The sequence below is a fragment of the Macaca mulatta genome, chromosome 18 (assembly GCF_049350105.2).
Source record: "Macaca mulatta isolate MMU2019108-1 chromosome 18, T2T-MMU8v2.0, whole genome shotgun sequence".
NCBI lineage: Eukaryota > Metazoa > Chordata > Mammalia > Primates > Cercopithecidae > Macaca > Macaca mulatta.
Genome location: NC_133423.1, coordinates 74,761,039 through 74,787,619, shown reverse-complemented (window position 1 = coordinate 74,787,619; position 26,581 = coordinate 74,761,039). Strand labels below are relative to the sequence as shown.

At 41.6% G+C, this 26,581-nt stretch overlaps 1 protein-coding gene across 12 annotated transcripts in view; it reads left to right on the top strand.

Moving 5' to 3' along the window:
- Positions 1-26,581, top strand: part of DLGAP1 (DLG associated protein 1) — a 968,455-nt gene that overhangs the window by 894,986 nt on the left and 46,888 nt on the right. The window lies entirely within an intron of this gene.

The following is a 26,581-nucleotide window of genomic DNA, read 5'->3' as shown; positions in this document are numbered from 1 at the left end:
ATATTCCCTATCATTATCCTGAATCACCAGTCCTTTAGATTACTCTTTACCTACTTTAGAGCCTCAGTATCTATAAATGGGAAATGTAGGATTTCATAAAATTACAGAATTTGGGGTCAATAATTTCATTTTGTAAATGAGAACTTGATGGAGAAAGTCGTGTGAATTTCTCAAACTGGGAGGTTCCTGGTGGGTAGAACCATGTTTTATTGATAGTAGTGTCACCCAGCTTCCAGCGTTGTGATTTGCACCTACTAAATATACAATAAATGTTGGCTGAATAAAGTAAAACTGGAGTTATGGTAAGAGAAAACGCTCTAAATTATAAATCAGTGTATCATCTCAACTTTGCTACTAACTTTCTGTGTGTTAATTAGGAAGAATCATTTGAATGTCACCTATCCATCCTTCCATTATCCATCCATTCAATAAAATCTATGGAATGCCTCCTATAATCAAGGCTACATGTAACACAAACTGAAAATCTGAAAAGGAGGAATTTATCAGTTTATGGAAGTGGTCCTGTTTTAGAACCTCTCACTATTGACTGACACTGTACTTTTAAGAGGTGTGTATATATATCATATACATATAGTTAATATATATTAATAAAATATATAATATGTGTATATGTAATATATATATATATATAGTGTGTGTGCATAATATGACAAAAACCTTAATTACTTTTGCACCAACCTAATATAATTATGCAATGCTGGAAGCCCAGAAAACTGGTACGATCATTCTGGAAATAAATATGACAAAAGTTAGCAATAATTATACATCTATCCATACCAATTGACCCAAAAATCACACTCATGGGGCTTGAATTAAATTACTCAATGAAAGGTAAACAATTGTGAAACATTATTTATCATTGTAAAAGAAAAACACTAATTATCAAATAACCACTAATAGCATGCTTTTGTAATTTATAGCACCCCACCAAGGTAAACTATTATACAGCTATTAAATATCATTTTATTTAAAAGGTGGAGAAACATGGGAAAATTCCCATGATACAATGTTAGGTGAAAAAGTTAAATATATAATATCCATGCATAGTGTTCATGCAGATGGACAAGGACTGAAATATAATACGTATAAATGGTAGGTTTAGGAGTGACTTTTTTCTTCTACTCTAAAAAGTTTTAGTAATCATTGTTTTTTTGTTTTTTGTGTGTGTTTTTTGAGACGGAATCTCGCTCTGTCACCCAGGCTGGGGTGCAGTAGCACAATCTTGGCTCACTGCAACCTCCACCTCCTGGGTTGAAACGATTCTCCTGACTCAGCCTCCCGAGTAGCTGGGACTACAGGCGCATACCATCATGCCCAGCTGATTTTTGTATTTTTAGTAGAGACAGGGTTTCACCGTGTTGGCCAGGATGGTTTCGATCATCTTGACCTTGTGATCCACCTGCCTTGGCCTCCCAAAGTGCTGGAATTACAGGCATGAGCCACCATGGCGGGCCAATAATCATTGCTTTAATGTCCTACGCATATGTTTCTTTATTAAGTGTTTTAGAAAAAGTTTTGAAAGTATACATTTAGTAGACATTAAAGAAAATGTATTCCTCGCCGTGGGCAGTGGCTCACACCTGTAATCCCAGCACTTTGGGAGGCCGAGGCGGGTGGATCTCCTGAGGTAAGGAGTTCAAGACCAATCTGACCAACATGGTGAAACCCGTCTCTACTAAAAATACAAAAATTAGCTGGGTGTGGTGGTGGGTGCCTGTAATCCCAGGAACTCGGGAGGCTGAGGCAGGAGAATCGCTTTAACCAAGGAGGCAGAGATTGCAGTGAGCCGAGATCACACCATTGTACTCCAGCCTGGGTGGCAGAGCAGACTCCGTCTTAAAAAGAAGAAGATAATATAGTCCTCCATCTCCCACCAGCCCAGCTCGGTGCCTTTTCTCAATGATATAGTTAGTGGTTGACAGCACAGACTCTGGAGCCAGAGCACCAAATCCTGGCTCTGCCCCTTACTAGCCAAGGGGCCATAAGCAAATTACTACCCATCTTTGTGCTTTAGTTTCCTTATATATAAAAAGGGGGTTACAGGCAGTTTCCACTATAAGCTAAAAGGAACTCAGAAGTCACCACTCCATCTTAACAAGTAAAAATCTCAGCAAACTAAAAAATCAACATCTCTTTGTGTATCTATCAGAGAAAGGAGCTCACAGGGCACACTGCTTCTCCCAAAATTGGAGAAACAGACAGACAGATACAGATAATTACAACCTACTGGAGTAGAAACATAAGTAGAAATCTCTGCAGGAACCCGCACAGGGTAAGAAAACATAAGCAGTAACTGAAGAATTGTTGGAGGCTCAATACTGACATCTCTGAGAGTTAAAAGCTCCAGCAAAACCCAGTCAGAGGGAGACCTCACACTTTTGTGAGTTTTACCTCCAGGAACTCTACCAGGTCCTCATAGTGAATATCAGAGAAAAAAATCTCCTTGTGCTTCCAGGAGGGGGAAGGAAAAAAGAACTGCTTTGAAATATGCCAGCATGTTCTCTCTTATTCACAAGCCCTGCACGCAGCAGACACTATTTTACCAGAACCTTTTGCTGGCTGGGGTTTTATCAGAGCCTAGAACCTACCTGGGGGAAGGAAAACACTCAGCTCTAGTTCCCTCTAGCCTTCCACATGGGGGAAGGGACATACCCAACCTCAGCCCCCTTTAGGCATCTTGTCCCACATAAGAGAAAAAAAAACACACACAACTGAGAAACACTGATGAAGTTCACAGTCCAGGAGCACAGGCTCACCAAAGGCTGAGACTAATCATAGAACTGTAGAGCGCTTTTCCCTCACCTGACCAGTACGTTACTAAATGCCAATTTCCCACAGTTCCTTTCACCCAGTACGTCATGCCCACTTTTCAAAAAATTACAAGACATACTGAAGGGTAAAAAACACAGTTTGAACAGATGGAACAAGCATCAGAACCAGAGTCAAATATGGCAGGAATGTTGGAATTACCAGGCCAAGATTTTGTTGAAATTATGATTAATAGTCTAAGGGTGCTAATGAAAGAAGCAGAACATGCAGAGAGATGGAGAATGAAAAAGAATTCTAAGAGAGAATTAAAAAGAAATGCTGGAGATAAAAAACACTCTAATAGAAACAAAGAATATCTTTGATGGGCTCATTAGTAAACTGGACACTAATGTCTACATTTGAGGATATAACAATAGAAACTTCCAAAACTGAAAAGCAAAGAGAAAAAAGACTGATAAAAAGTCAGAACAGATTATCTGAGAACAGTGAGACAGCTACAACAGGTGTACTTTATATGAGAGAGGAATACAAGGAGAGGAAGGAGAAAGGAGCAGAAGTAATGTTAGAAGCAATAATAACAGAATTCCCCCAAATTAATGTCAGACACCTCAGATTCAGGAAGCTCAGAGAATACTAAGCAAGAGAAATGCTGAAACAAGCAAACAAACAAACAAAAAACAAAATACTACACCTGAGCATATCATATTCAAACTTCAGAAAAATAAAAGACTTTAAAAATCTTGAAAAAAATGAGAGGGAAAGAACATCTTACCTATAGAGGAGCAAGGATAAGAATTAGGCCAGGTGCAGTGGCTCACACCTGTAATCCCACAATTTTGGGAGGCTGAGGTGGGCAGATCACTTCAGTCCAGGGGTTCGAGACCAACCTGGGCAACATGGCAAAATCCCATCTTTACAAAAAATTATCTGGCTGTGGTGCGTACCTGCAGTCCCAGTCACTCAGTAGGCTGAAGTGGAAAGATTGCTTGAGCCTGGGAAGTGGAGGTTGTAGTAAGCTGAGATCACACCACTGCATTCCAGCCTCAGCGACAGAGAGAGACCCTGTCTCAAAAATAAACAAACAGAACAAACAAACAAACAAAAAAGATAAAAGATAAGAGTTAAATCTGGCCAGGCGCAGTGGCTCATGCCTGTAATCCCAACACTTTGGGAGACCAAGGCAGGCAGATCACCTAAGGTCAGGAGTTTGAGACCGGCCTAGCCAACATTGTGAAACCCCGTCTCTACTAAAAATACAAAAATTAGCAAGGCATGGTGGCAGGCACCTGTAATCTCAGCTACTCCGGAGGCTAAGGCAGGAGAATTGCTTGAACCCAGGAGGCAGAGGTTGCAGTGAGCCGAAATCATGCCATTGCACTTCAGCCTGGGCAACAAGAGCAAAAATTCCATCTCAAAAAATAAAAAATAAATAAATAATTATATCTGTGTAGTCACAGTTACTCAAGAGGCTATGGTGGAAGGATTGCTTAGGGACAGGAATTCAAGTCTATCCTGGGCAACTGATAGGGTTTGGCTGTGTCCCCACCCAAATCTCATCTTGAACTGTGACTCCCAGGATTCCCACGTTGTGGGAGGAACCTGGCAGGAGGTGACTGAATCATGGGGGAGGGTCTTTCCCGTGCTGTTCTCATGGTAACGAGTGGGTCTCATGAGATCTGATGGCTTTAAAAATGGGAGTTTCCCTGCACAGGCCCTCTTCTCTCTCTCTCTCTCTCTCTCTCTCTCTCTCTCTCTTTTTTTTTTTTTTGAGACGGAGTCTCCCTCTGTCGCCCAGGCTGGAGTGCAAAGGGCCGATCTTGGCTCACTGCAAGCTCCGCCTCTTGGGTTCACGCCATTCTCCTGCCTCAGCCTCCCGAGTAGCTGGGGCTACAGGTGCCCACCACCACGCCTGGCTAGTTTTTTGTATTTTTAGTAGAGACGGGGTTTCACCGTGTTAGCCAGGATGGTCTCGATCTCCTGACCTCGTGATCCTCCCACCTCGGCTTCCCAAAGTGCTGGGATTACAGATGTGAGCCGCAGTGCCCAGCTACCCTCTTCTCTTGCCTGCCACCATGTGACGTGTGCTTTTCACCTAATGCCATGATTGTGAGGCCTCCCCGGCCACGTGGAACTGTAAGTCCAATAAACCTTTCTTTTGTAAATTGCCCAGGATCAGGTATGTCTTTATCAGCAGCGTGAAAACGGACTAATACAGCAACATAGCGAGGCTTAGTCTCTATAAAAACACTCCAAAATGAAAAAAATTAAAAGAAGTATATCCAACTTATCGGAAACCATGCAAGAACGAGTGAAATTTTTTTTTTTTTTTGAGACAGAGCCCCAGCTGGAGTGCAGTGGCAAGATCTCAGCTCACTGCAAGCTCCGCCTGCCGGGTTCACGCCATTCTCCTGTCTCAGTCTCCTGAGTAGCTGGGGCTACTGGCGCCCGCCACCACTCCCGGCTAATTTTTTATATTTTTAGTAGAGATGGGGTTTCACCATGTTAGCCAGGATGGTCTCGATCTCCTGACCTCGTGATCTGCCCGCCTCGGCCTCCCAAAGTGCTGGGAATACAGGCGTCAGCCACCATGCCTGGTGTGAAATATTTAAAGTACTAGAAGAATAAAAAAAGCAAAAACACCCATCTAGAATTTTGTACCCTGTGAAATTATCCTTAAAAGTGAAAAAAAAATAAAGACTATTTCAGATAAATAAAAATTGAGGGAATCTGTTGCCAGCAGACCTTCAAGAAATGTTAAGAAGTTCTTCTGAGAGAAAGAAAATGACATAGGTCAGAAAGTAAAATAAAAACTTTCATTTTTCTCTTTTTTTTTTTTTTTTTTTTTGAGATGGAGTCTCGCTCTGTCGCCCAAGATGGAGTGCAGTGGCAGGATCTTGGCTCACTACAACTTCCGCCTCCAAGGTTCAAGCAATTCTCCTGCCTCAGCCTCCCAAGTAGTTAGGATTACAGGCACCTGCCACCACATCTGGCTAATTTTTTTTGTAATTTTTTTTTTTTTTTAGTAGAGACGGGGTTTCACCATGTTGGACAGGCTGGTCTCGAACTCCTGATCTCTGGTGATCCTCCCACCTTAGCCTCCCAAAGTGCTGAGATTATAGGCATGGGCCACTGTGCCCGGCCCATTTTTCTCATTCATAATTGATCTAACAGATAAGTTTGTTCAAAATACCAATAGCAAAAATGTATTTAAATATATGTACATTTATTTATTTATGTAAAAGTGAAATGAATGGCAGCAATGATACAAGGAATAAGTGGTAGGAATTGGAAATATTTAGTTATTACAAAGTACTCGCAAAACCTGTGAAGTGTCATAGTGTTATATGAAAGTGGATTGGGGCCGGGAGCGATGGCTCATGCCTGTAATCCCAGCACTTTGGGAGGCCGAGGCAGATGGATCACGAGGGCAGGAGTTCAAGACCAGCCTGGACAATATGGTGAAACCCCGTCTCTACTAAAAATACAAAAATTAGCTGCGTGTGGTGGTATGTGCCTGTAGTCCCAGCTACTCGGGAGGCTGAGGCAGAAGAATCGCTTGAACCCAGGAGGCAGAGGTTGCAGTGAGCTGAGATCACACCACTGCACTCCAGCCTGGGCAACAGAGCAAGACTCCGTTAAAAAAAAAAAAAAAAAAGGTGAATCGGATTCGTGGTAAATGCATAATGCAAACTGTAGGGCTCTAGGGTAACCATTAAAAAGAAGTAAAAGAAAAATAAAATTAGTATGCTAAGAAAGGAGAAAAAATTCCATCATATAAATACTCAATGGAAAATTATTAAAAGTAGAAAAAATGGCCGGGCACGGTGGCTCAAGCCTGTAATCCCAGCACTTTGGGAGGCCGAGACGGGCGGATCACGAGGTCAGGAGATCGAGACCATCCTGGCTAACACGGTGAAACCCCGTCTCTACTAAAAATACAAAAAATTAGCTGGGCGAGGTGGCGGGCGCCTGTAGTCCCAACTACTCGTGAGGCTGAGGCAGGAGAATGGCGTGAACCCGGGAGGCGGAGCTTGCAGTGAGCTGAGATCCGGCCATTGCACTCCAGCCTGGGCGGCAGAGCGAGACTCTGTCTCAAAAAAAAAAAAAAAAAAAGTAGAAAAAATGTGAAAGACAAAAATAAGAAAGAACAAAGGCAAAAAAATAGAAAATAATAACAAATATGGTAGATATTAATCCAACCAGATAAATAATCAGTTTAACCCTTTTCCCATTTAGAAGCCAGTGCTCATTTAATTTTACATAAACACGCTCTTTGAGGCTGAAGCAAATATGACTGATTTTCAATGTGAAAATAAAATGTAAAAACTGATCTTCGAGTTATTTCTAAACAGAACTAACATCAGAATCATCTGAATCATCAGAATCATCTATTTCAGAAAAATAGGATTCATCAAATGAATCTTGGCCACAACTCTTTGAGGACAATGTTAACATCACGTGTAGGAATGCTACGTTTTCTAGGACTTGCCATTTTCAGCAATGGAGAATTACTATATTTTCTAAATGGAAATATCACTACTAAGACCAGAATGCTAGAAATAGGACGATGTCTTTGTTTCCAAAGTCAATATACTAGAGCGATGTGAAAATAATAATAAAAGCAAACTATTTTGTGGCAAAGTTCTCTTGGGTTAAAGGCTGCAGCTGCAGGTGTCATTATTCTCCGGGCAAATAGGAACAGGGTTAAACATGAGTGTCTTACATACACCATTAAAAGACAGAGATTGTCAGAGTGGAGAAGAAAACAAGACTTAACTGTATGTTGTCTGCAATAAATCCAATTTAAATATAAAGATAGATATAGATTAGAAAGTAAAGGAATGGAAAAAGAAAATGTCTAGCACGAATAAAAAGAAAGTGGGTGTAGAAATATTAATCTCAGAGCAGACTTCAGAGCAAAGACAATTATCAGGGATAAAGATGATGATAAACGGGTCAGTTCTCAAAGAAGACATACAAATCTTTAACATGTGTGCACCTACCAACAGAGTTTCAAAATACATGAGTTCTAGCTGGGCCCAGTGGCTAATACCTGTAATCCTAGCACTTTGGGAGGCCAAGGTGGGCGGATCGCTTGAGGTCAAGAGTTTGAGACCAGCCTGGCCAACATGATGAAACCCCATCTCTACTAAAAATACCAAAAATAGCCAAGTGTGGTAGCACGTACCTGTAGTTCCAGCTACTTGGGAGGCTGAGGCAGGAGAGTCACTTCAATCTAGGAGGCGGAGGTTGCAGTGAGCCAAGAGAACTTCAGCCTGGGCAACAGAGCGAGACTCAGTCCCAAAACAAACAAACAAACAAACAAAAACTACAAAATACATGAGTTCTTGAGTTGATAGAACTACAAGGATAAGAAGATGTATCTACTATTATAATTGGAGACTTCAACAATTCTCTATCAGAAATGGACAGATCAAGAAGGCAGAACATCAGTAAGGACGTAGTTGAATGCAACAACACTATTGAACAACTAGATATAGTTGACATCTGTAGACGGCTTCATCCAACAGCAACAGATTACACATTCTTCTCAAGCTCATATGGAACATTCACCTAGATAGAGCAGAACATATTCTGGGGCATAAAACAGATCTTAACAATTTTTTTTTTTTTTTTTTTTTTTGAGACAAAGTCTCGCTCTTGTCTCCCAGGCTGGAGTACAATGGCACAATCTCGGCTCACTGCAGCCTCCGCCTCCCGGGTTCAAGCAATTCTCTTGCTTCAGCCTCCCAAGTAGCTGGGATTACAGGTACCTGCCATCACTCCCAGCTAATTTTTGTATTTTTATTAGAGATATAGTTTCACCAGGTTGGCCAGGCTGGTCACGAACAAATTTTTTAAATTATAAATCATATCATGTTTGCTCTCAGGCCACAGTAGAATTAAACTAGAAATCAACAACAGAAAGATAGCTGGAAATTCCCAAAATACTGAGATTTAACAGCACACTTCTAAATTACAAATGAGTGAAATAAATCTCAAGAAACTAAATATTTTGAAATAAATGGAAATATGACTTTTTTTTTTTTTTGAGACGAAATCTCACTCTGTTGCCCAGCCTGGAGTGCAGTGGCACAATCTCTGCTCACTGCAACCTCCGCCTCCCGAGTTCAAGCGATTCTCCTGCCTCAGCCTCCCGAGTAGCTGGGACTACAGGGATGCACTACCACGCCTGGCTAATTTTCATATTTTTTTTAGTAGAGACGGCGGTTTCACCATATTGGCTAGGCTGGTCTTGAACTCCTGACCTGGTGATCCACCCGCCTCGGCCTCCCAAAGTGCTGGGATTCCAGGCATGAGCCACCGCGCCCAGCGGAAATACAACTTATTAAAATTTATGGAATGCAGCAAAAGCAGTGGTTAGAGGGACAGTTACAGCACTGATTGCTTGTATTAGAAAAAAAGAACAATTTAACATCAATTATTTAAGCTTCCACCATAGGACACTAGAAAAAGAAGAGCAAATTCAATCCAAAATAAACACAAGAAAAGAAATAAAATTAGAACAGAAATCATAAAATTGAAAATGATAATCAATAGAGAAACTCAACAAAACCAAAACCTGACTCTGAAAAGATTAATAAAATGATAAGCCTTTAACCAGGCTAACTAAGAGAGAAGACACAAATTACTCTTATAATATGAGACATGAGCAATCCATACGCCTTGGCCTCCCCAACATATTGGAATTAGAGGCAGGAACCACCTTGCCTAGTCAGCAGTTTCTTACAAAACTAAATATTCTTCACCATACAATTCATCAGTTTTGTTTCTTGGAATTTATCCAAACGAATTGAAAACTTATGTTCACGCAAAATCCTGCACATCGATATTGATAGCACCTGTATTTCTAATTACCCAAACTTGAAAGCAACCAGGTTGTCCTTTAGTAGATAAATGGATAAATAAACTGTGGTACATACAGATAATAGAATATTATTCAGCACTAAAAGTAATAAACTATCGAGACACAAAAAGACATGGGAAAAATGTCAATGTATTATTACTAAGTGAAACAAACCTGTCTGAAAAAACTATATAGTGTATGATTCCAACTATGTGACACCCTGGAAAAGGCAACGAGATAGTAAAAAGATGACTAGTTGCCAGGGGTTGGGAGGAAGGAGGTATGAATAGGCTAAGGATGTCTAGGGCAGTGAAATGATTCTGTTGGTATAATAAATACAATGGTGGCCGGGCGCGGTGGCTCAAGCCTGTAATCCCAGCACTTTGGGAGGCCGAGGCGGGTGGATCACGAGGTCAGGAGATCGAGACTATCCTGGCTAACACGGTGAAACCCCGTCTCTACTAAACATACAAAAAACTAGCTGGGCGTGGTGGCGGGTGCCTGTAGTCCCAGCTACTTGGGAGGCTGAGGCGGGAGAATGGCGTGAACCCGGTAGGCGGAGCTTGCAGTGAGCCCAGATCACGCCACTGCACTCCAGCCTGGGAGACACAGCGAGACTCCGTCTCAAAATAAATAAATAAATAAATAAATAAATAAATAAATAAATAAAATGGTGGATATGAGTATATACAACACAAACAGTAACCCTACTGTAAACCATGGACTTTGGGTGATAACGACAGCCAGTGTAGGTTCCTGGACTGCACCAAAAGTGCCACTCTAGTGTGAAATGTGGGTATTAGTTGAGGCTGTGTGTGTGTTGGGGGAAGGGGTGTATGGGAATTTTCTACTTTTTGCTCAGTTTTGCTGTGAACCTAAAACTGTTCTAAAAAAACAGTTTATTAAGTTTAAAAAGGGGTTGGAGGAAGGTGGATTATAGCATTAACCTCAGTGTGTTGTCTAAGGGTGTTCTGTAAAACTTTTAGAGCAATATCTGATACATACAATGCTCTGCGTGTTTCCTAGTCTATTAAGCAGTCAAATAGAATCTCTCTAAAGAATGAAGTTTCAAGAAAATAATTATACTGCCTTTTCTTCAAAAAAAAAAGGGGGGGAGGAAAGTCATCTCCTTTATTTTACTTCAGACATTTCTCCTGCAATCAGCCAGTCTATCTCTCCTTTTTTTTTTTTTTTTTTTTTTTTGAGATGGAATTTCACTCTTGTTGCCCAGGCTGGAGTGCAATGGTGTGACCTTGGCTCACTGCAACCTCTGCCTCCTGGGTTCAAGCTGTTCTGCCTCAGCCTCCTGAGTAGCTGGGATTATAGGTGCACGCCACTACACCCAGCTAATTTTGTATTTTTAGTAGAGACGGGGTTTCACCATGTTGGCCAGGCTGGTCTCAAACTCCTGACCTCAGATGATCCACCCGCCTCGGCCTCCCAAAGTGCTGGGATTACAGACATGAGCCACTGCCCCCAGCCTCAAATTTCATTTCCACAAGAATGCTAAATATTGCATTATTTGGTCAGACCTAGTAGCAACCTAAAAAACTTCATACGAGTCATTTTTATGATTTTTTTAAAAAGTTGAAGGTTATTTGAATTATTGAAGTTTGTAGAATGGTCAGTTCCTCAGTAAACTGAGTAAAATATTTAAAACTCATCCCCAAAACGGTTGGCAGGCCAGTTTTAGTACTTAGCTTTCCAAAACATACCCTTCTTCAAAGGTCACTTTATAGTTAACCACTGTAAAGTAAATAAGCATTTAAATTGATGTTAATGATTGTTTTCAGCCTCTGCAAACGAAATCCATTGTCAAACAGGAAGAAGGGATTACCAATACCTTCTGTCTCTAAATTAATTCTTTTACAATTTTGCTGTTTGTAATTCATTTAGATAGGATCTTAAAAAGCAATATCGGGCAGATGAGATTACTTAATGACAGCTAAGGGATTTTTTTTTTTAATTATCTGGTGATAAAGATGAGGCTGTTGTTTTCACACTGAATGGCCAGTAACAATTTCTGTTTTCCTTTTTCAAATAAACAGACTGATAAAAGACAGCAACCTAACAAAAAGTGAGAAAAAGAAAGAAAATTGGGCTGAGAAAGAGATAGTGCAAAGAAATGATTAAAAGACCTGTAAGAGGCCAAGGCACTCATTCCTTTTGACTCAATTACAATTTAGGAACCAAAACTAACCCAGCAAGTCCCACCTAACTGATTGATCTATTAAGGAGTAGACTTGTAAATTTAGTGTGGTTTTCAGTGTTCCAAATCAAAACAAAAAGAAGTAAGTTCAAAACTCATTAGTAAAAAATAAAATGCACCAGGTAGCCCTGTCTGCTTCAATAATAGGAGTTGAAATGGAGCATCACAAATATCCCTGTTACATTTGCAGGCCACCATGACATTCTCAAAATGCCATGGATCGCAAATGCACATTGTCCATTCTCTGGGGCTGCCTCGCGGTGGGGACCGTGGACAGAGGAATGCTGTCTAAAGATCACTAGTTTAAATGCCGTGGCAGCAGGAAGCCAGGGATAATGAATGCGTTTGTCATTTTAAAAAGAGACTGCTGGCCGGGCGCGGTGGCTCAAGCCTGTAATCCCAGCACTTTGGGAGGCCGAGACGGGCGGATCACGAGGTCAGGAGATCGAGACCATCCTGGCTAACACGGTGAAACCCCGTCTCTGCTAAAAAATACAAAAAACTAGCCGGGTGAGGTGGTGGGCGCCTGTAGTCCCAACTACTCGGGAGGCTGAGGCAGGAGAATGGCGTGAACCCGGGAGGCGGAGCTTGCAGTGAGCTGAGATCCGGCCACTGCACTCCAGCCTGGGCGGCAGAGCCAGACTCTGTCTCAAAAAAAAAAAAAAAAAAAAAAAAAGAGACTGCTTCTCTCAAGCCGATGCAGAAACCCATCATCTTAATCAAACATTAGCTGTTTTCCCCCAATTCCTGTTTCACAGGTCGGCTAGTGGTATCGCTCTATAGGACACATATAGCATGTGTTTGCTGATATGCAGTACTGATCCTAAGTAAAGCAGGCAAATCTTGGCAACGCCTCCCCAAGGGGCACTCACCTCCGCCAGTGCGCCCATGTAGAAGTCTCCACCATCACGTCCCCATTGTCTCTCATCCTTTTGATGGTCTCCGGGAATTTGTATGAGGTCCTTTTGTCTTTCAGGCTGATAATTAGCAAATCTAGTAAGCCAATCCTTTCTGTTGACTTAGGTGAGAAAGCTAAGAGGCTCCCAGGAATCTCCCATTTCCTTCCAAATAACAATTGTATTTTAACAGTGACTTCAAACTAGACTTTCTTACATTAGTCCGTTAGTGAGGTTAAGACTCCAGCAGTGGACGCAAAGAGGAAGAATAGTACTGTTTTCATTATAAAAGTAGTATGTAAATTTACTTGGAGGAAAACATATATTAACATATTAACAGTTTTTAACTCTGATGGCCTTTGGAGTAATTTTTTAAAAAACTATGTGTGGGCCGGACGTGGTGGCTCACCCTTGTAATCCCAGCACGTTGGGGGGCCTAGGCGGGTAGATCACCTGAAGTCAAGAGTTTGAGACCAGCCTGGCTAACATGGTGAAACCCTGTCTCTACTGAAAATGCAAAAATTAGCCAGGCGTGATGATACACACCTGTAATCCCAGCTGAGGGAGGCTGAGGCAGGAGAATTGCTTGAACTCGGGAGACGGAGGTTGCAGTGAGCCGAGATTATGCCATTGCACTCCATCCTGGACGACAGAGCGAGACTCTGTCTCAAACAAACAAAAAACAAAAAAACTATGTGTGTATGTATCTTCTTTTTACGTATTATCTACCTTTTCCACAGTAATTACATATTATTGAACAATCCATTTAATGATAAGAAAAACAAAGTAGTATTTACATTGTGAAAATGTATAAATTACAGAAATAAAACAAAGTCCTCCATAATCCTATCCATTAACCATGAGCAAATAAATGAGTATATTTTTACCCTCACTTTTCCCACGAATATTTAAAAAGTTGGTGAAATAATCCTATATATACAATCTTATAACATCTTTAAAATCAACAAACATTATTTTAAAAGTTTTCTTTTTACTATTGAAAATTCATAGCAAACACCTCTTTTAATGAATGCACAATACTCAAATTCATAGGTGAACCATAATTTCTGCCCCTTTCTCCTTCTGCCGGATTATCAACGTTACTTTTAGATGATTTCTGTTTAAAGATGGTGAAAACAAAGGATACACATGTATCTTCGAGGCCTTCTGAAACTAAATGACAATAAAAGGAATTTTTGTCTGTTTTGGCATGAACTCCCAAGGAGGAAGAGAACAAGAGAGAGAAAAACAACAGCAAAATTTAGCAAGCTAGAAAACAGATATGAAAGTGATAACCGATTCGGCAGACCAGAGGAAACTGAATCGAAAGCTGCTAGTGCAGGACTCCAAGATGTAATTCCATTTAAATTTAAGAACCTGCAAAATGCATGCGGATGGGTGGCATTGGGCGCCCTGAAAGTGGGGATAATGATGGAGCTAAAAAGTCCTTGAATCTGCAGAGCCAAGTGACAGTCCTTCGCTATCCTGACAGAGACTGAGGGTGTCTCTTCTTCAGAGGCTAAAACTAAAGGTCTCTGGCCTGGAGGATACCAGCATAGTTGAGAGCAGGGTGACTATACTGAAAATAGGAGGATTAAGTGAAGATATACAAACAGTGTTGAGGCACACTGCCCTGAGCCTTCCTAGGCTCGCTCAGCCCCCCAGGGTCCCGACAGCAAGGCACAGAACCCTCTACATGGGAGTATGGCAGAGTCCACTGTGGAGGGTTGACCCTTCTGAGCCCAAAGACCAAAAGATGCTGACATCAGGGATTTTGCAAGATGAAAGCCCAGCCAGATCATCCTATGTGAAGATTAGAGAGGATAAGCTCTTCCCAAAAGCATAGACTTGTAAGCTGGGCTTAGTGTGCTTCTCAAGAATGAGAAGACAAGGATCAGCAAACTCAGGGAGATAAGACAATAGCCAGAAAACTAGAAACAAAAATTGTTCAGGAACATTCAGAAAATTAAAAAGTTCTTTTTGAGAGGAAAGGTGAGTAAAGAAGGATCCATGAGGGATGTGAAAGTTGTCAAGGTTTTCCTCAAAGAATCTTCTCATCCACCTGGGAGAGGAGAGAAGCGGCGGAAGTGAGAAGTGCTCCTGCTAGGAGTGGTAGCTCATGCCTAATCCCAGATCTTTAGGAGGCCAAGGCAGGAGGATTGCTTGGACCCAGGAGTTCAAGACCAGCCTGGGCAATATAGTGAGACCCTCTATCTACCAAAACAATTTAAAAAGAAATTAGCCAAGAGTGATGGTGAATGCCTGCAGTTCCAGCTACTTCGGAGGCTGAGGTGGGAGGATCGCTTGAGCCTGGGAGGCGGAGGTTGCAGTGAGCTGAGATTGTGCCACTGCACTCCAGCCTGGGTGTCATAGTGAGACGCTGTCTCAAAGGAAAGAACAAAAGGAAGGAAGGAAGGAAGGAAGGAAGGAAGGAAGGAAGGAAGGAAGGAAGGAAGGAAGGAAGGAAGGAAGGAAGGGAGGGAGAGGGGGAGGGAGGGAGGGAGGGAGGGAGGGGAGAGAAAAGAAAGAGAGAGAGAGGGAGAGAAAGAAAGAGAGGAAAGAAAGAAGAAAGAAAGAGACAGAGAAAGAAAGAAAGAAAAGGAAGGAAGGAAGGAAGGGAAGAAAAGGTGAAAAGTGCTCATAGAAATAATAGTGGAACTGTGGCTGGGCATGGTGGCACACACCTGTAATCCCAGCACTTTGGGAAGCCTAGGAGGGCAGATCATCTGAGGTCAGAAGTTCAAGACCAGGCTGGCCAACATGGTGAAACCCTGTCTCTACTAAAAATACAAAAATTAGCTGGGCATGGTGGTGGGTACCTGTAATCCCAGCTACTCAGGAGGCTGAGGCAGGGGAATTGTTGGAACCTGGGAGGTGGAGGTTGCAGTGAGGCGAGATCGCCACTGCATTCCAGCCTGGGTGACAGAGCAAGACTTCATTTCCAAAAAAAAAAGAAAGAAAAAAGAAGGATAGTAGCAGAATTGAAAAACCCGAAAGGAGTTGGAAGATAAATTTCAGAAAAAAGCACCATATATATATATATATATATAGCGTCTTAGTTTGGGCTGCCATAACAAAATATCAACAAACTGATAGTGAGCTGAGATTGAGCCACTGCACTCCAGCCTGGGTGACAGAGTGAGACTCTGTCTTACAAAAAAAAAAAAAAAAAAAAAGGTCTGGTTCTGCATCCAGATGTCAGCAGTGTTGATTTCTCATGTGGTCTCTCTCCCTGGCTTACAAATGGCCATCTTCTCCCTCTGTCTTCGTATCGTCTTTCCTCTGTGTGTGTCTGTGTCCTAATCTCCTGTTTTTATAAGGACACCAGTCATACTGGATTCGAGCCCACCCTTGGGGCCTCAATCACCTGTTTAAAGGCCCTATGGCCAGAGCAGTGGTTCACACCTATAATCCCAACTCTTTAAGAGGCTGAGGCAGGAGGATTGCTTGAGCCCAGGAGTTAGAGACCAGCCTGAGCAAAATAGCCAGACCCTGTCTCTTGAAAAATAAAAAAAAATTAGCTGGGCATGATGGCATGTGCCTGTAGTCCCAGCTACTCGGGAGGCTGAGGCGGGAGGATGGCTTGAGCTCAGGAAGTTGAGGCTGCAGTGAGCCATGACTGTGCCACTGCACTGCAGCCTAGGTGACAGAGTGATACCCTGTCTCAAATAAAAATAAAAATTAAAAATAAAGGCCCTGGCCCAGCGCGGTGGCTCACACCTGTAACCCCAGCACTTTGGGAGACTGAGGCGGGCAGATCACGAGGTCAGGAGTTTGAGACCAGCCTGGCCTACATGGTGAAACCTCGTCTCTACTAAAAATACAAAAAATTAGCTGGGCACAGTGGCATGCGCCTGTAGTCTCAGCTACTTGGGAGGATGAGGCAGAAAAATCGCTCGAACCTGAAAGACGGAGGTTGGAGGTTGTGGCGAGCCGAGATTGCACCACTGCACTCCAGCCTGGGCAACAGAGCGAGACTCCATCTCAAAAATAAATAAATAGATAGATAAATAAATAAATAAATTAAATAAAGGCCCTATCTCCAAATACAGTCACATGCTAAGGTACTAGGTGTTAGGACTTCAACATACGAATTTAGGGAAGAGGCCTATGATTCGGCCTGTAACACGTATTCAGCTGTGAATGACATTTCCTAGTCATAATAATATAGTTACAAAAAACAAGTTCTGAATATAGTTATCTGAATTGATAATACAACTATATCAGGGGAATGGAAAAATACAGGGATAGACCAAGTGAGACTCCTTTTCAAAAAAAAAAGAAAGAGAGAGAGAGTGAGGAATAGGAGTGGTGGAAAGGAGAGAAATCTAAATCTTCAGCATTCCTAAGGACAAACACTAAAAAAAGTTCAAAGATTTATTTTTGTTATTTAGAAATAGTGTTTAATAGTGGCTGCCTCTGAAGCAGAAAGTTGCTCTATAATTGGGCCAGGCATTTCTATTTTTCATAACCAACCTTTTAGAACAAGTTGATATTTTAAAACTGTGCATGTATAACTGTGATAAAATTTCCTGAAATGAAATAATCCAGACATATAAAAAATATTCTTTTTTTCTTTTGAGATGGAGTCTCACGCTGTCGCCCAGGCTGGAGTATGTGCGATCTTGGCTCGCTGCAACTTCCGCCTCCCAGGTTCAAGCGATTCCCCCGCCTCAGCCTCCGGAGTAGCTGAGATTACAGGCATGCGCCAGCACGCCCAGCTAATTTTTGTATTTTTAGTAGAGATGGGGTTTCGCCATGTTTACCAGGCTGGTCTCAAACCCCTGGGCTCAAGCGATCCGGCCACCTCCACCTCCCAAAGTGCTGGGATTCAGGCCTGACCCACCGCACCTGGCCTAATGCAATGTTGAATAGAAATCATGAGTATGGACATCCTTGCCTTGTTAACTGATCTTAGGTGCAAAAACGCAGTTTTTCACCTTTAAGTATGGTGTGCAGTGGCGCGATCCGATGTGTACCACCACCATGCCAGGCTAATTTTTTTTTTTTTTTTTTTTTTTTTTTTTTTTTGAGACTCATCGTTCTGTCACCCAGGCTGGAGTGCAGTGGCGCGATCTCGGCTCACAGCAAGCTCCGCCTCCCGAGTTCACGCCATTCTCCTGCCTCAGCCTCCCGAGTAGCTGGGACTACAGGCGCCGCCACCACGCCCGGCTAATTTTTTGTATTTTTAGTAGAGACGGGATTTCACCGTGTTAGCCAGGATGGTCTCCATCTGACCTCGTGATCCGCCCATCTCAGCCTCCCAAAGTGCTGGGATTACAGGAGTGAGCCACCGCGCCCGGCCTAATTTTTGTATTTTTTGTAGAAACAAGTTTTCACCATATTGCCCAGGCTAAGCTTGAACTCCTGAGCTCAAAGCTATCTACCTGCCTCAGCCTTCCAAAGTGCTGGATTATAGGCATGAGCCACTGTGCCCAGCTAGCTTTAGGTTTTTTGTTTTTTGTTTTTTTTGTTTTTTTGTTTTTATAGATGCCTTTTTACCTACTTGAGGAATTTCCTTTCTTTTCCTAATTTGTTGAGAATTATGATCAGGAACAGATGTTGGATTTTGTCAAACGCTTTTTTGGCATCTATTGAGATGTTAAAAAGATTTTCATTTTTAGACTGTTACTATGATGAATTGCATTTTTTTTAGAAAAATTATAGTGAGATACATATAACACAAAACTTACCATTTAAACCATTTTAAGGTATACAATCCAGTAGCATTAACTACATTTACAACATTGTACAACCATCATCATGACTTAGTTCCAAAATATTTTGATCATCACCCACAGAAATCTCATACTCATTAGTAGTCACTGCATTCCTTTCTCCTCCCAGTCTGTGTAACTACTAATTGGCTTGCTGTCTCTATGGACTTGCCTATTCTAGATATTTCTTATAAACTGAATCATACAATATGTGGCCTTTTGTGTGTGGCCTCCTTCATTTAGTGTGATGTTGTTGAGGTTCATCCATGTTGTAGCGTGTATTAGTACTTAATTCCTTTTTATGAGTGAGTAATATCCAATTGCCTAGATATACCACATTTTGTTTATGCATTCATCTGTTTATGGATATTTGGGTTTTTAAAAATCTTTCATCTATCTATTTATCCATCTTGAATAGAGCTGCTATGAACATTCATGTACAAGTCTTTGAACACCTGTTTTAAATTCTTTTTGGTACATACCTAACAATAGAATTGCTAGTTAATATAGGAATTATTTCCACAGTGGCTGCACCATTTTACCGTTCCTACCAACAATGTATGAGCATTCCAGTTTCTCCACAATCTGGTCAACACTTATTTTCCTCTTTAAATTTTTTTCCCTTGTGGCAATCCTAGTGGGTATGAAGTGGCGTGTCACTGTGGTGTGGATCTATATATCTGTAATGACTAATAATGTTGATTGCCTTTTCATGTGTCTATTGGCTGTTTTTTATCTCTTCGGAGACATGTCTCGTCATGTCCTATGCCTATTTTTTAATTGGTTTATTTGTCTTTTTGTTGTTGAGTGTTTTAAGAGTTCCTTATATATTCTGGATACTAGATCCTTATGAATGTATGATTTGGAAATATTTTCTCCCATTCTATGCGTTGTTTTTCCACTCTCTTGATAGGGTCCTTGGATGCACTACAGTTTTTACATTTGATGAAGTTGGCCAGGCACGGTGGCTCACGCCTGTAATCCCAGCACTTTGGGAGACTGAGGCAGGTGTATCATCTGAGGTCAGGAGTTCGAGACCATCCTGGCCAACATGATGAAACCCCATCTCTATTAAAAATACAAAAATTTAGCCAGTTGTAGTGGCTGGCACCTGTAATCCTAGCTACTCGGGAGGCTGAGTGAAGAGAATTGCTTGAACCCGGGAGGCGGAGGTTGCAGTGAGCAAAGATAGTGCCACCGCACTCCAGCCTGGGTAACAAAAGTGAAACTCCATCTCAAAAAATAAAAATAAAAATAAATAAATACACCTGATGAAGTTTAATTTATGTTACAGAGGCTGGCCTTGAACTCCTGGGCTCAAGCGATCCCATCTCCTCAGCCTCCCAAGTAGCTGGGACTGCAGTGTGCACCATCCCAGCCAGCTTATTTTTTGTTCGGTTGATTTTGCTTTTTGCTTTCATTGTCATATTTAAGAAGTTGTTTCCAAATCCAGGGTCCTCAAGATTTGCTCCTGTATTTTCTTCTAAGAATGTTACAGTTAGCTCTTAAATTTAGGCCTTTGATCCATTTTGAGGTAATTTTTATATATGCTAAGGATCCAACTTCACTATTTTGCATGTGGCTATGCAGTTATCTCACATTGGTTGATTTGGTTTTTTTTTTTTTTTTTAGTTTTGAGACGGAGTCTCGCTCTGTCACCCAGGTTGGAGTGCAGTGGCATGATCTCTACTCATTGAAACCTCTGCCTCCTGGGTTCAAGCGATTCTCCTGCCTCAGCCTCCCGAGTAGCTGGGATTATAGGCGCCTGACACCATGCCCGGCTAATTTTTTTTTTTTTTTGTAGATACGAGGTTTCACCATGTTGGCCGGACTGGTCTCGAACTCCTGACCTTAGGTGATCTGCCCGCCTTGGCCTCCCAAAGTGCTGGGATTATAGGTGTGAGCCACTTCACCCAGCCACATTGATTGATTTTTGAATGATAATCTAACCTTGTATTTCTGGGATATGCCCAATTTTGTCATCCTGTGCAATCCTGTTTATATGTTATTGGATTTGATTGGTTAAAATTTAGCTAAGAACTTTTGTGTCTGTATTCATGAGGGCTCGCTTTCTGCAGTTTTCTTGTCTTTGGTCTCTGGTATCAGAATAAAGCTATCTTCATGAAGTAGGAACTATTTTCTTCTTTTCACTGTTCTGGATGATTTTGTGTGGAATTGGTATTTTTTTTTAATTAATGTTTCATTGAAGTCACCAGTGAAGCTACCTCGATCTGGAATTTACTTTCAGGGAAAGTTTTTAACTATAACTTCAATGTATTTAAAAGATTTAGGCTATTCAGGCCATTGATTCCTTCTTGTTTGAATTTGATTATTTGTACCTTTCAGTGAACGTGTTTATTTTATCTAAGTTATCCAATGTATTGGTATAAAGCTGCTCCTCATATTCCCCTAATATTTTAATATTTATAGAATCTGTAGTGATGTCACTTCTCTCATTTCTGATATTGGTAATGTGTGTCTTCTTTTGTTTTTCCCATCAGTCTGCTAAAGGATTATGGATTTTATTAGCTTTTGAAAAGAACCAGCTTTTGATTTCATTGATTCTTCTGTATAGTTTTTCTGTTTACTCCTTCATTGATTTCTGCTTTTATCGTTTAATTTCCTTTATTCTGTTTACCATGAGCTGCATTTGCTCTTCTATTTTTAGTTTAAGATGGAAGCTGAGCATTGATTTGAAACCTTAATTCTTCTTGACTAGTGGTGTCTAGTACTATATATTTCCCTCTAAGTACTGCTTTAACTACATCCTAAAAATTTTGATACATTGTTTTTTCTTTTTCATTCAGTTTAAAATACTTTCTATTTTCCCTTTTGATTTTTTTTTCCTTTAACCTATGGACTACTTAGAAGTGTGTTACCTAGTCTCCAAATATTTGAGGATTTTCCAAATATTTTTTAGCTATTGATTTCTATTTAATTCTATTGTGGTCAGACAACGTACTTTTTCTTGAACCCTTGAAAATTTATTGAAACTTGTTTTTGGGGCCAAAATATAGTCTATCTTGTTAAATGCTCTGTGTGTACTCAGAAAAAAAGTGTGTACTTTGCTTTTTTTTTTTTTTTTTGAGACAAGGTCTGGCACTACCACCAGGCTGGAGTGCAGTGGCTCCATCTCAGCTCACTGTAACCTCTGCCTCCGTGGTCTCAAGGGATCCTCCTACCTTCTACCTACCTGGAAATCAACAGCTAAAAAATATTTGGAAAATCCCCAAATTTTTGGAGACTAGGTAAGTCACTTCCAAGTAGCCCATGGGTTAAAGAAAAAAAATCAAAAAGGAAAATAGAAAGTATTTTAAACCTTTCTTATAGGGCATGACTGCTGGCGATGAATACTTTCAGCTTCTTTTTTTTTAAATGGAGTCTCGCTCTTTCGTCCAGGCTGGAGTGCATGGCACAATCTCGGCTCGCCACAACCTCACAACCTCCACCTCCCAGAGTCAAGCAATTCTTGTGCCTCAGCTTCCCAAGTAGCTGGGACTGCAGGCGCACGCTGCCACGCCTGGCTAAGTTTTGTATTTTTAGTAGAGATGGGTTTTGCCATGTTGGCCAGGCTGGTCTTGAACTCCTGACCTCAGGTGATCCACCCACCTCAGCCTCCCAAGGTGTTGGGATTACAGGCGTGAGCCACCGTGCCCAGCCTACATTCAGCTCCTGTATATCTAAAAAAGTCCTTATTTTGTCTTCATTTTTAAAAGATATTTTTGCCACATACAGCACTCTAAATTAATGGCTAAGTTTTTTGGGTTATTTTGGTTTTTGTTTTCCAAAGAGGAATGAAGATATCCCAGTCTTGGATAGGTCATGCGTTGAACAGTACTTAGGTGAATATGCTGTTGGGACCCGTGCAGATCTTAGACCTTCGCTCTGTGCAGTTCTCACCTCTTCCATATGCTGCCATGCAAATTCCAGCTGCTTTGTCCTCCTCATACCCCTGGCAATGTCTCATGAGTCAGGGAGACCGCCTCCCCATGGGGACCACTCCCTGGAAACTTGCTCCAGCCAGTCAAAGGTCCCATTTGTTTCCCATATCTCAGATATCACTGTTCTTCATTGTCTGATATCAAATGTCTTGAAAACAGTTGTTTCATATATTTTGCCAGCTTTTTAGTTCTTTCAGATAATATAGTAAGTTCAGTCATTCTTACTCCATCTGTGCCACGCACAGAAGTTGTCCATATAAGTTTTATTTGTCGTATATGTAAGTAAGGCAAGCCGTGTTATTTAGCGCTACTCTCTGGCTTTGAAGGTCTTGGAATGTACTGGAAAAATGTTGGAGTCGTGGGGCAGGGCACGGTGGCTCACGCCTGTAATCCCAGCACTTTGGGAGGCCGAGGTGGGCGGATCACGAGGTCAGGAGATCAAGACCATCCTGGCCAACACAGTGAAACCCCGTCTCTACTAAAAATACAAAAAATTAGCTGGGCGTGGTGGTGGGCGCCTGTAGTCTCAGCTACTCGGGAGGCTGAGGCAGGAAAATGGCGTGAACCCGGGAGGCGGAGCTTGCAGTTAGCCGAGATTACACCACTGCACTCCAGCCTGGGCAACAGTGCAAGACTCCATCTCAAAAAAAAAAAAAAAAAAAAAATGGAGTCATGGGAACAAAAAAGTATTCTAGTTTAGAGATCCAGATTGAAAGTTGCTTTACCTCTCTGTTTCTAAAATTTGGGAGGTGACTACTATTAACATCAATAACCTTTTTTGGTGTAAGTTCTCTGATTCAACACCATCAATGTTTCCTCAACTTTAGGGTCGTGTTACATGTAGATAGAGATTCCTGGTTGAAGTGTAGAACCTATGTCCTGGATTTTGCCTTTCTGCTTATTACCATAGTTCCCAGGTAGCTATATTGCTGTCATAATCTCCACTTCAGAAACAAGAGATGAGTAAGTGTGTGGTACAGGTTCTGGCTTCCCGCCTCCGTTCTAAGTTGGCTACCTTTCCTAAAGTGAGATATTTCTGATGTATTTTGTAATAATTTATAAAGTAGTCATCTCCCAGCTTCACAACTGAAAGTGTTAAGGGGAGGCAGAAACTTTGCAACTGTATACTCCTTGGTTCCCTACTGACAATGTCCAACTGACCAGTGACAACTATCATTCTTGGTTATATGGAAAAAAGCTACTGGTCTCATAACAACGTTCCGGAAAGCGAATTCCAGGAGGTTGTTTTTCTGGTGTATGTATACTTAATATTTTCATCCATGCCTTTACAAACGATTTCTCCACTGTCCGGGATCTTTAGAGATCACCCGAGTGGAATTGAGTGTTGCTGCAAGAACTCTTTTCCTTCAGCATCCAGAAAATCAGAAGAGAAAATTTTTCCTAGAATACATGGATGGCAAACCACTCTGTGGCCTCTTTTTCTGCCTCATCAACTCTCCAGCCTTATCAATTTTTGTTAAACGGGTGAAATTGGCTCATAGTGAATGTCTAGAGCAAGCTTTGTGTGTTCAGAGGTGTGTGTGCCTAAAGGGAAAGCCGGTGTCTTTTCATTGATGTCAGCGGAGTGGAAATGGGAGCAGATGGGTATTTTGATGATATGCATAAAAGCTTCTGCTCTTTCTGATCGTCTGTTGGTGAAGCAACCTCCTTCTCTCCTAGTATCCTTTTATACATCACACATAACATTTAGACCTCCAGGACATACTTAATGTGAAAGAGAAAAAATGCTGGCATTAAATATGCCTGCGAATGGCACCCACCATTCCAATAGATCTGTGAATGCACAGACTGAGTCAGAGGTGTTGAAGGAAAGCCCGGGTGACATATTATGAGAGCCACTCCTCGTCTCTAGAAACAAATGCCTCAGTGAATAGGACTGTTACCCTTTTTTTTTCACCAGTGTTGCTCTGTTTCCATTTGCATTTCCAGAAGTGACCTAGTTCTGAGTTTTCTTGCTTCACACATCAAAGCTCACAGCCTTCGTAACTGGGTGGAACAAGCAAGTGGAAAGGTAGCATTGTTTTCTCTTATAGCACCATGTCAGCTACTATAAAAGATCTCTTTTGATCACAAGGGACTTAAATATGTGAACATTGGGGCTTGTAGTGATTTGTGCCTTTTCAACTAAGCAGGATATTAAAACATAAAGCCAAAATTGAGGTAACATCTGACAGCCAGTTCAGGGACCACAGACTTGGAAAGGCCTTTGGCAATCAACATTCCTTCTTTGTCAACCCAGAAGCTTTGGATCAATCCCCACTCCTCAAAGTTTCCTTGGAGTACCTCACAGCCTAGTACCCACCCTTGAAATTGCACTTGAAAAGTAATTTCTTTTCTTTGCCAAGTTAACAATACCATGACCTAGCCAAATAGTTCCTTACTGTACACCTGAGTTTTAAAGGCGTGGCATTCAGGTGTCTCAAATTTCAAAAGCCTGAAACTTGGCATAACTCCTGATAAGCCTCATAGCTTCCTTTTTTCTTTTCTTTCCCTTCTTCTTTCTTTCTGCCATCCCTCCCTCCTTCTCTTTCTCTCTCTCTTTCTTCCTTTTTACTTATTTTTCAAGATAACTTAGTTTGCAAAAAGAAAACCATCTGTCTCACAAGCCTATGGCCTCCATTTGACAAGACTCAATAAAACATAATTGTTAGTGAGACCGCTCATGCTTTGTTCGTTACCTCGGGTCAGTAGCCAAGGAGTGACCCAACCCTCCAGTTGCGGAGGTAAAGCAGTTCCTTCTGGGGCACATTCAATTCCAGGATGTTTTGTTGAGACTCCTAACCAGGGTTCCTATAGTGACAGCCCATTAAAGGTATTAGCACCTGCCCACCTGGTGCTACAAAGGGGCTGGGAGCACGCTGGGCCCTCTCAGAAGTTACCAGATGACAACACATCCACTCTCATTATTTTCCATTTCCTCCCTTTGTATCATTTGAGAAAAACGTCACAATTATTTGGGGTAGAGAAAATTTTTTTATAGAAAGCCTATCCTATTTTCCTTTGCTTTAAAGACATCTTCAAGCATGATGTATGTAATCAGAGGAATGATGAACACAGAGAATTTGAAATAACTGACGGATGTTTGTCTTGAGATAGTTTTAAAATCTGGTGATAGGACGGTGTTAACCGTATACGAGTGGAGGGTAGGAGTGTTCCTCCCAGCTGAATTTTTTGAACATGGGATGCATTATGCCTGTGCTCTCCCATGCATGATTCTAATTTGGAAGCTGATCCAAATTAGTAAACCTAAGTAAACCTCTTTTTAGGGAGTTTGAATTTTTTTTTTTTTGACACAGGATCTCACTCTGTTGCCCAGGCTGGAGTGCAGTGGTGCAATCTCGGCTCACTGCAGCCTCTGCCTCCTGGGTTCTGCAAGCCATTCTTGTGCCTTAGCCTCCTGAGTAGCTGGGACGACAGGCACGCACCACTATGTCAGGCTAATTTTTGTATTTTTAGTAGAGACGGGATTCTGCCATGTTGCCCAGGCTGGTCTCGAACTCCTGGCCTCAAGTGATCTGCCCGCCTCGGCCTCCCGAGATGCTGGGACTACAGGTGTGAGCCACCGCACCCAGCCAAGCTTGAATTCTTGATCTCAGTCTCCTCACGCCCATGCCTTATTTTGATCTGTCTTTTATTTTACGTAATGAGACATCTCGATTTTTACATCAGTGAAAGGGTGCCATTTCATAAAATACCAAGATGGTTGCACTTTCCAGGAGTAGCATTTCAGATCTCACATATATTCAGCCTTGACAGAAGGCTTAGTTTAAAATGTCTAAAGGCATGTACAAAGAAAGAAAGAATAGCAGAGTGCTAGCATTGCCCCCTTTGGAACTGGACTTAGCCTTGAAAAGCAGCCATTATGTGAATGAGAGGGATAAAGATGCTAAGAAGAGGCCAGGGGATTCTATGATGGAAAGACTAAGTCTCCTAAAACTAAGTTCATGACTTGAGTCTCATCAGTTGAGTGTCTTGTAGGTCCAAAGCACGGATGTCATAAAGATAATGACTGTGCTTAGTTTGCTTAGTTTTTGTGCACAATTTCTTTTGTTTAACTGCAACTCTATCAGACAGGGGGACAAGAATGGAACCTCTGCAGTTTACCCACGTATATTTTGATTTGTAACTTGCTGTACAGA